Here is an 11,870-nt window from a genome sequence, read left to right as displayed (position 1 = left end):
GAAAATATATTTTTCTATATTTAGAGAACACCTCCCTTTAAAAGCTGGCCTCATGATATCTAGTAATTTATTCAACCTGTACTAATTTGAGTATAAAACTAGCTATTATTTTTATAAATTATACCTATACAACCAAGATTAAAGTAGCACATCCCTAAACATAGCCTTCCTAATTTTAATGCCATCTGTCTTTCAAAATAACTAGATCTTTACATTAATGAAATAAAGTGAAATACTAGGTATTGAATATTAAAATTGTAAATGATAAACAGGTGATGTTATTATACACACACACATACATACATATACATATACACACATACATACATATCAAAGTTTCCTTATTGTAAATAACAAAATAAAAACTGTTGTTGAGAAAGGAACTCAGAAAAGAAATGAAATTTAACAAGATAGAATGTCCAGGGCAATAGTTCATTTACTGGTCCTTGCTTTGCAAACTTCATGACTTGAGTTTGATCCCCAGAATCCATGAGATAAATAACAAAGGAAGTATTCCACATATGTAATTCTCGCACTGTAGAATCAGAGGCAGCCAGCTCTCTAGGGCTCATGGACCAAAAGACAATCTTCTCAAAATTGGATTCTTCCCACCCAAGATAACTCAAGATAGTTGACGGTGTTAGTGCTCACTCTTTGTGGTGACTATTTGTGGTGAAATGACACCCTCATATACTGATGCTGCTGCTGCTCATGTAAACTAATTCCATTCAATTCATTGCAGTTACTGACCATTTTTAATACAGCTAAGACCTTAGATGAATATTAGTCACTATTATAGTAAAGATGGAATAGTATCACCAACACATTCATACATTGTCTCCATACATTTGTTTTCAATATTAAGTCTAGTACTCACTAGTAAGTACTTTTAATTAGAAATGTTCTAGATTGTAGAAATGTTAAAATTGTGTTCATATGCCTATCTCTGTAATTATAAATACATTTTAGTGTCACACGTAGTTTCACTTGGAATATAGGGTAAATCCAAACTAACTTATCATCTCTTTATGAGTACCTTTTTATCACATCAACTCTAGTGTGAGTTTTATGGACAATTATTCATTTATCCAATAGGTTATGGTGACTTTAATTTTCATTTTTGCAACACAGTTAGTGAAAATAGTCTGTGGTCAAGTTACCTCTCTGGAAAGTCAGAATCACGAATGTTATCTCAGCTTACCAAAAATAGTTATCTGACACTGCTTAAGGAAGCATGGCTCCTACTCTAAATATCTTTCTATTAAGGATTGAGCTTCATGGTCGATTAGCTCAACTCAATGAAAAATAAGATTTATTAGGAAAAGCTTCAATAAGAAAATTTGAAAAAGAGTTTACCATCATTTTTTTCACTTGACCTGATGAGACAAATCAGGCTCATGATGGTGATTTAATGGGGCAATCAGCAGGTGTCAGATCTGATTGATGTGTCCCTCAGAGTATGGCAGGTGACTTGATCACCAAAATCCCAGACAAATTTTCCCCCAACGACCCCCATAAGTAACAATACCATGAGGTATTCTTTCAGTCAATTGTCTTTTATTTTGTCCTTGAAACAAAATGACTTTCTTCTATTCAGTCCTGTGCTTTGAATTGAATAGTACACAGTGACCTCAAGATACTATTTATGATAGAGAGCTCACTTACCTTTCAAAATGTCAAATGTGTAGTCAAGTGGCAAAAGTGATTTCTCTGTGGAGACTTAAGTTTGAAAGTAATAAATGTAATTTTCACAAAACACCAGTTTTAATAGCTATCGGTGTGTTATAAACACAGCGAAATTTACTACTGTCTCTGAGTCAGCACTCTGTCACCTTCTGTCCTCAGTTGCTAGCTTCCCAAACTCAGTGTTGAGGACAAACAGTTCACATCACCAGTGCACACAGCAGCCAGATCTTACTGGAACTCAAGGACAAATAGAGCAATAATCTCAAAGAACAGGGTTTTGTCTTCTAATCATGTACACATTTAGAAAGCTAAATCATGGACAAACACTTGTGTGATGTCATGTACACTCCTTGATTAACCTTCAGGAACTCCCACATATGGCAAAGTGAGGCTTGTTTCTGAGAAATTACATGAAATTGTGGTGACTCGTGTGAGTCTTGTTTGGGGAACTGTGATCCACAGAGTCATAGCACGGGCATTGCCAGAAAACTTGCTGCAATTTCAGGCTTCTCCAAGATGTTGATTTGGAATCTTGTTTTCAGTAATGTATAAGCATTAAAATATGTGGAGAACCACTAACCTAAAAGGAGTACTTAGCTTGAATTGAATAAAGGGGATCACTATCTCTTTCTAATACCACAGTTAAAGTAAGTTCCCTAATGTCCCTGAATGTCTGCCTCCATGTCAGTTCACTAATTTAGATATCACCTGTACTGACACCAAATAGAATTATTACAACAATGAGAGAATGACAAGAATATGTGGTTATTAATTATTATTGCACTATTAATTTGTTTCCATGGGCAGAAGTATTGATATTTTTCATTAGTGTATGTGGAAATTATTTTTTGTGGTAATAAAGAATTTCTCTGATGTTCCCATATATCTGTCTCTTCCTTGCTTCTGGGCACATGGAAGTATTTTTCTCAGGACTCCAAATCTCTGTCATGGACTAAGCCTCATGAAGAGTCTAGCTTAGTGACTGTGGGAGAGTCACTTATAGACAAGAACTTTTGGTATTGGAGACTCAGTAAATGGTTCTTTCTTTCTTCTGCTGCCCACACAGATAGTAGACATCTCCTCAGTCTGCATCCATGAAAGTGAAAGATATTAGCACATACTTCTACTGGCACATGGCAAATAAATAGCATGAAAAAGAAATAAAAATTACTCACCCTAGAACATGAAGCTCTAGAATATGTTATTACACTACAAGTCTACTTTAACAACCAAATACATCTACTTTGCAAAGCCAACTTTTAAGGCTAGTGTTGGCTTATACACTCAAATGAAATTAGAAGTCTTATAGGTAAATACTCACATACTCTTTTGATTCAACCTTGCCTCTTCATTCTTCTCTACCCAGTTTACCACAAGGGAAAAAATTTCTCCCCAAAGGCCCTACAACCTGAACTTTCTGTAATCTATTATTCTGAGTATATAATATGGTCACATCATGATGTTCTAAACTTAGACGTTTTGTCGTATTGTAAGGCTAAAAATTAACACTGAAATTTTTAATTTTTTCTCAAAGAAAAGATTTATTCTTATATTTATTTTTAACTCAAAATTTTTGAAAGCATTTATCAGAGTAAGCCAGAAAGATTAATTTTCTATCATTTATTTGAATTTTTGTATATCTGAAATAAACATTCTCTAAAATTTGATCTTACTCTAATTCCAGTTTTTATTTTTTATGATTTCACTTGCCAATTAGTATTTTCTTGAACAAGGGAAACCTTTATTTTTTCCAGAATGTAAAATATGATAATAAGAACTATAATTGAGACACTTGTGCCTCCAAATATGAAGTCTACTTGATTTTTCCATTCTCATTAGTTAGAAATACAAGAAAGGAAAACTGGGTCTACTAGCGGGATTTTGAGAGATTAATGAATATGTCAGAAAATCAAATGCATATCAGCGTGACTCTGAGTGACATCAATTCATGTCTCTGAATTTCATATACTAGAGTGCTAACAGTGATCAAATAATAGGAATATGAATAAGAAATATGACATATTAAGAAATTACTATGTTAAAATGAGAAGCTGGTGTGGGGAAGTTTTTCCTTATGTTTACTTTTCCCAAAATCTTTTCAGATGGGCATAATTCCATTTAAATTTGGGAAACCTGAGACTTAAGAATTGTAAAAACTTGTTCAACAGTGGAATAACTACTCTGTTTATAACAGAGTTTGACATCCATCTACAGAATACCTGGGTACTCTTCTTCTCCACACTGAACTATAATGTGAGAACATACTAATCATTATTCTTAAAAATAGTGTGTTTGGGTAAGACTAAGTAGAGAAGAACTGTAGTTTAGCTCTAGAGCCAATTCTGATTTCAATTCTTTATTTGACTTTGGAGAGGGCTATTATCAATTTTGAGAAATTAAATCTAATAATTGTTGTGGCCTTTACAAGCAGATGTCCTATGGAATAACAGCTTACAATCTAAACTGTATTTATAGTCGCTTTGTATTCTTAAAATATCTGACAGTGTCTGAATATCTATATACATACAGGTGATTGTTACTATTAATTGTCAAGTTGACAGACTTGAGAATCACTACATAGACTGTGATTAGCAGTCCCAGGCAGGAACTATCTTTCTGAAGATGAGAAGGCCTGCCCATCATAGGCGACATCATTCCCTAGGCAGAGGATCTTGTACAGTGTTTGAACTGAAAGGGGGAGCTGATTATTGGTATGATGTATTCATGACTGTGCACTTAATATTACCAGTTGCTTCAAGCTGCTGCTGCTATGACTTCTACATCTTGGTGCACTGTAACCTGTAACTGTGAATCAAACAAATCTTCAAAGTTGTTTTGTCAGAGTAATTTATAGCAAAGACAGGGAAAGAAACCAATAAAATGAATTTGAAAATAAATAATGCTTTTCATGAAAATAATGACTTCCTGTTTCTCTGATTTTGAAATGTTATGCATTAATATTTCTCAGTAGGCGATAAATAGAAAAATAGTATTTGTTGCTTTTCTTGACAATTCTTATTTTAAAAAGAACTCCATTATATTTTAATTAGTGATTTAGTGTTCAGTTTCAATTGACCAAGAGATTTTCCAATATCAAGTTTTCTATGTATTTTCATCTGCAACATTGGAAGATCTGAATAAAATGCTGTGAGATATTGAAAATGGAACAAGATATATGAACCAGGGACTTATATACAATTATTTAGTAAAAGCATTAGACCTAATTTTTTTGGTTTGAAGCAAACAAAGAACATTGACACGCCTTTAAATTTTGTCTTTTTAATTATTCTTGTTGTAGTTTTTACTTCAAGATAAATTCAGAAATTATCTATATTAAGAATGAATTGATCAGATCATTGAAAACACCAGTTCAAAATTACAATTACTAGCTATGAGACTAAATTGTCGCTTTAACTTTGCACTCTTCATTATTCATTTAGAAAACTAGTGAAATAGTTCCCTAACACCTGCATGACGCTATTAAAAGAATATGAATTCAGAAATATGCAGGGCTATAAAACACTCATAATTTTGTTACTATTGTCAGGTTTCCTTCCATACATTCGTCAATAAAACTGCTAGGATAAATGAGCTACTTAGTCCTCATTGGTTTTCTGATTAATAAAATACAGCTGAAAGCCTGTTTCTTAATTTTGTTTTTATATTCAGGAACACAGTGTATATCCTGTAGTGACATTCTTCAATGTTGGAAATTTTGTTTCTTTAAAAACACACAGAAGGAATTTTTTTGTGCAGGTGAGGAAGGGAGTTAAATCTGAGGCAATTCAAGGCCGGGGTGCAGACACCAGAGCCGAGCGCCTGTGGCCATGCCTCAGAAAATTGAGATCAAAGACTTTCTGCTCACAGCCTGGTGGATGCCAAATCTGTCAAGATCAACAAGAATAAAGATAATATGAAGTTCAAGGTTCACTGCAGCAGGTACCTTTACACCCTGGTCATCACAGACAAGGAGAAAGCTTAAAAGCTGAAGCAGTCCCTACCCCCAGGTTTGGCAGTGAAGGAGCTGATATGAACCAGATCTCTGCATATGACTATTAAAAACCCTGAAAAGTGAAAAAAAAATAAAAGAAAAGAAAAAACAAAAGACACACACAGACACACAGAAATTCTTAGAATTCTTATAGTAAGATAAATAAATTCCTATAATAAGATTGTGCTTTGGGGGCTGCTTCAGGTTACACCGGCTGACCATGATTGGCCTTTTGCTCTGGCAAAAGCATGGTTTTGCCACCTGCAGATAATTTTTGTGATTGGGTGATATGTGGAATTCTGAGAACTTTTCAGAGGGTGCATAAATGTGAGGGCCCCAAAAGGTCTGGTGGTTGGTGTTGGTGGTCATTGAGGGAAGTTGGTTGTGATTTGTTAGCAGCGGAGTAGCCACAGTCAAAGAAGAAACAAAAGGAGAGCAATTAGATTCAGGGATTCTCCTAATTCCTCTCTCCCCTCTATCCTTGTTTCTCTCCTATGTATTGTTATGGGTTAAAACTGGGGTCAGGGAGATTGAAGGTGAGAAAAAGAAGATCCTCAAAGTAGCAAAGATCAGCCATTATATCCTGTTTTGTTCCTTCACTTTATTTTATACAATTTTCTAAGAACAATGAGAAAAGAGGAAAATACATATACTTGCATATGCATATCTGTATATATAAAGTTATTAGAAAAAAAAGGGCACCAGGATTGGTTATGAACCAATGAAGATCATGATGTAACTCAACTAGTGAGTGGAAGGATGGACGACATCTGTGTGGATTTCATATTACAATTAAATCTAGAAAAGTAGAGTTATTATTATTAATTGATTATTCTATAGTAAGGTGTTGATAAATTAACAATCATGAAGGAACTTGGTAAAAATGAATGCTCCTTTTTAATTATTCCTTTGATACTTTAATTTTTATACGTGGCAATTTCACAACATTGTTTAGGAAATGATCATATAGTCTGTACATAGAAAAGCATTAATTTTTAACTTTACAACTAAAGTTAACTTTTTCCTTAGCATGCAAACCATGAGGCTGGATGCTGAATTCAGAAGTATTAATACCAATTCCCTTCTGCTAAAGTAACTTACATAGTTGTGTTTCCTTTTTGTTTCCCTAGTAGACAGATGTTTCACCTCAGAGTTAATTGAGGAAGTACTGCCTTTTCTTTAGAATGGATTACATTGTTAGAGTATATGAAAATGGCGAGATAGGACATGACCAACGGCTCATAGCTATAATTAGAGCGTGTGGAAAGGAAGGCTGCTAAGTTTCAAATATGAACATTTTCCACTATATTCATTCTACTTGACTAAAATGTTCTCAGCAAGATTTTCAAGCTCACATCAATTCTGGCATTCCATTTCTCATGTAATATTTAAAAGTTTTAATCATAAAATTAAGCCCAGGATTACAGGCTAATCATTGTCACAGTATTCATATGGATACATCTTACCAGATTACACATCTAAATAATTAATTCCCCCATTTCCAGTCCAAATAATATAAGGAAGAACCACCAAATGGTGACTTATGAAAGTTCTTTAAAAACATTAGCCTATAATCTCAGACAAGTTCATTACATTTGAACAACGTTAATTATTGTGTAATGTTTCAGAAGTTTTTGTTAAATTTCATTGAACTATAACACAGAAACAGGAATTATAAACTATAACATAGGTCTATCCTTCACTATGAAGCTACCTGTGTAGTAAGCATAATCAGAAGTCATACATAGAGCACATGAGACATCGGTTTCTCTCCCAATTCAATTGATTTTCTAAGAGCACTGAGTGGATTTTATAGTTTTTAAAACATTGCATAAATATAAATAGGCTCTAAGCATTAACTCTTTTAGCCTCTCACTGAACATGCTTCTGAGAATCCTTTTGACACTCAGCTCACTGTATTGCATTGTATATATTGTATGAAATTTCACCAACCTGTCTACTCAACTAATTCATTCTTCTATTTGTTAATCTTTTTATAGATATTAGCAGATTTTTTAAAACAGAAAAGTAATAATGCTATTAACATGTATTTTGTATATTCTAGTTTTGTATATCAAGGAGCTAAGTTGCCTAGTTACTGAGCATATATATATGTAGCTACTGTAGATGTTGTCAAACACTTTCACAAATGAACTAAACATTTCATTCCCAACAGCATGTAGAAAGTCTTAGATCATTACAATTTCCAAATATTTGTGGTAAACAATTCAGGCTTTTCTATCTTACTCTCTCTAAAGTATGTACAAAGATTTTGCATTATGATTTTCCATAGCCTTTGCCTAATGATTAGAGAGCCTGAACTGATTTCACAGTTTCATTGGTGTTTGGTATCTTAACCCAATTATGTGATGCTCAACAATCACATTCAAAATTCTATGCATACTTTTTCTTTATCTATTGAATTAAAAAAGTATACACTGGTATATACACAGCTTTCTCCTTACCTATTCCTTTCTTACAACTATAGTCTTATGAAATCCTTCCATCCTCTCTTGCCTGAATTAATACTAGGTAATTCTAAGCAGGATCCCTATGACCAAACCCAATTCAGTATGTACTGCCTTGTCCTCTGTTTCCAAAATAATCCTCAGGATGAAAAAAAAATGCCAGCCACAACAAAAATACTATTGAAGTTGTAAAAACATAAACATCATTTCTGTGACTATGAATAGACTCTAAGTCACAAGGGAACAATAGAGAAAAGGAAGAGCATGACATTTTTCACAATTGTGTGCACCCAAAACCATATGTGTCCAAATACACAAAACAGAAAATGGTATCACTGAAAGAAGAAAGCAAATCCAAAATTATATTGAGAGAGTTCAGCAATTCCCCAGTAACTGATAGAACAAACAAATTAAATGTCTAAGATTGTGATCTATCTGCTGCACACAGATCACACAAACACACAGATCACACAAATGTCATGGGGAAACTCTAACTGATAACAGAATAGTTTAATAGTACCAGAGATAATTGAGAAGTTTAAATAGTTTATGATCTCACAGGTCTGAGGGCTCAAAATCTAAGATCAGGATGTGGGCTCACAGATGGTGAGTACAACCACAGATGTGCAGTTCAGGGATTTCTTGCTGTTAACACTGATGCTTTCAAGGTTAAATGAATTTATAAAAGTTTTATGAAAGAGAAGATACAATTATCTACTAAATAAATGCATTTGAAAAATCTGCATTCTTTTTGTATGATCCAAGGAATTTCATGGAGTAATCAAACCAAATGTTTAGATACAGCAGCATATATTTTAAAGGTGGACCAGGCTTTCCAAATCAGTATGACCCACTTGTATCACATACAATTTTCAAATGTTGTCTATGATTTAAATGGGGGAAGGAATGATGACTGACAAATCCTCCACTTTTATTGGCTTTTGTTTGCTTTTTGTTACTGTCATCATGGTTTTTTGAAGCAGGATTTCTCTGCATAGCCTTGACTCAATGAGAACTGAAGTTCTGTGAGTGTCAAAATTGTCTATTTGGAAGTGGATTTCTTTAAGCAGAAATAGGAAGCAGTGGGTGGCACTTGAACATGATCCTGCTAATGGTGGTTTTGGTATTCTCTTTCCACTGGTAAAATAAAATTCTTGAATCAAGGGAAATCACATAATAGCCTATGAAAGCATCACGCAGGATGAGTCAACCAGTATTCCACCAGTTACAGGTATTTTACCACATCCTATGTGGCTTAATGTATTGACACAGGAAAAAAAACATCTTTCCTTTAATTAAAAAGGAAACTCTGCAGTATAATGGCATATATAGAGTAGAGGCTTACCCTCCAACATTGCCATCTATGGAAGTCTTGCCCATGAGATTAAATATTTGCCTTTTGTTTATGGCTCAATGAATATTTATGAATTTATAGTCAGATCCTTGTCAGCATTTGTGTACCAGACACTTTATGATATCTGACATTTATTATCTCCCTTTTTATCTAACCATCTCTTATATGAGTTTTGAAACGTACTTCCCTGTGTCATCAGCAAGATTCCATGAATGTCACTCATACCGTGTCAGAGTCCAGGGTACAAAAACCTCTTTCTTTCCTCATCAGCAGATTTTCTTTATAATTCTTGTGATTTTGTGTTTTCTCAGAAAAACTTTGAATTTTGAAGTTATTTTCATCATTCGTATCACTTCTTTAAGTTTACATATTTACATCAACTATCTTTTTTTTTTTTAAAAAAAAAAATCCCTTTAAGATGAAACTTTTTTTGCCCTGAATTTTACTATTTTTTTCAACTTTTGTAGTCTTCTGTTTGGTAAGAATTTTACATCATTTATATTAAGCATCGAATTCTAAAATTCAACAGACAGTTTAAAGTACAGAAGAATCCATAAAATATTGCTGGAAAATGTATCAAATAATATCAGATCATCGAATTTAATATTTATTCATTAAAATGCATAAACTAAACTGCTTGCTTAACATTCCCTCAAAAAGCCCACTACTGCTCTATAGATACAAATTTGTAAATTACAGTTTTAGCATAATATAGTTGATATAATAAGGATATAGAAAAATTCTCTAAGAGGACTACAGTATGCATAATCAACGAAAATATTTAATATTTAATAAACTATTAAATAAGTATATAATTCATAGGTCACGTTTAATCATTAAAATGACCTTTAATCATATATAAAGCTAGTAGAAAGTTATGAGCACATTGCAGGCAAAGATTAGATGAGTATTAATTACTGCATAATGAAAAACAGTCTTACCAACTTGGTAGTTAACACACATCATCACTGACTGTCTCAGAGTTCCCATGTGTGAAAATCTGGGTATGCATAGCTGAACTTTCCACCTGGGTGTCACATCCCTAAATTCTAATATTTACTTGATGAATATTCTATGTAGTGGTTCAACTATGGAATGTTTTGCTTGAACACGTATTTGGGTTTTGTCATGACTGACTATGTCCTCATTGTATAATATGTCCTAGTTTCATAGTTTCTATAGGACACCATGGCATTCTGAAAGCAACCATAAGCTCCTGTCACAAGGACCTATGTAAGGCAATTGAGAGCAAGAATATTCACCTCTACAGTGGGAGGGTCCCCTAAGTGGTTTCAGGTACTTTGTTCATCTGCCTGAACTAATCCTCATTCTAAATAAAATAAAATCAATATTGGAATTTAGGTATTTTACCAAGCTCCCTTCATCTTTTCCATATAACTTTATATTATCACAAGAGTCTCATTTTACCATCTTTCATATATTCTTTACTTATATACAAGTCAGACGTTTTATCTATACTTTGGGAAGCATATATACATACACACACACACACAAACAAAGACATAACCACTTGATATCAAAAACTGAAGCAGTTATTCTAGAACTTTCACAATGTACTTGTTACAAACTCTAATTTTCACAAAACTGTAAATGTTATGGTTCCATTGTGTAGAAAACCGAATACAAAATATTGATTTAAGGTTTAGGAACATCACTCTGCTGCATGCAATGAGAAAGTTATGTGAAATACTCGTAGAGTACACTTGGGGCAGTTTTCCTGGAAGCATCAAGAAATGAACACAACAGCGTGAGTCTGGAGGTAGGAAGTTTTGTTAGGAAGGAATATCCCTGACAAGAAGACTGAGATTTTTTCAGAAGAAAAGGAATGAAAATGTAGAAATAAGTATGAAAAGACACTTAAGAAAACAGATTAAAAATGGATAAGAGGTGGGAGGGCTGTACAACTGATTTAAGATATACTGGCTATGATCTGAGATTCAGGAGTTGAATACACAGAATCCATCCTCCTCCTGTGGTCTACTTTCACAAGCTCTGTTAGGTGAATTGGAAACTTCTAGTTTCTTTGGAAATGTAGGTGAAATGATGTTTTTCTCAGACACATAGGTGAAAGACCGTTTTCCTGAAGCAGACACAGGTGAAAGGATGTTTTGTTATAGCAGACACATGATAGGATTCTTGAAGGAGTATAAATATGACCCCACAGACAGTGGAAGACAAGCAGCGAGCACTGGTTTGGTTTCCTCCATCGTGCTATTCTTCGCTAAGAACAGGCACATATTGGTTTGCCTTACATAGTGTTGTTGAGCTCAATTTGTGGTTACACTGACATTGAGATAAATGCAACCAAGAACTGCTCCTGAGTTTCCTGTGGCAGCTTGCCACTTCAGCA

The 11,870-nt window shown here is 33.8% G+C and overlaps 1 pseudogene; it reads left to right on the top strand.

Annotated features, from left to right (window-relative positions):
* The first annotated feature begins 5,513 nt into the window (after positions 1–5,513).
* Positions 5,514–5,719, top strand: LOC114627528 (annotated as a pseudogene).
* Positions 5,720–11,870: the final 6,151 nt, after the last annotated feature.

The sequence above is a fragment of the Grammomys surdaster genome, unplaced genomic scaffold (genome assembly GCF_004785775.1).
Source record: "Grammomys surdaster isolate TR1022 unplaced genomic scaffold, NIH_TR_1.0 255, whole genome shotgun sequence".
Taxonomy (NCBI): domain Eukaryota; kingdom Metazoa; phylum Chordata; class Mammalia; order Rodentia; family Muridae; genus Grammomys; species Grammomys surdaster.
The sequence above is the reverse complement of the archived record's forward strand: the minus strand, read 5'-3'. Positions and strand labels throughout refer to the sequence as shown.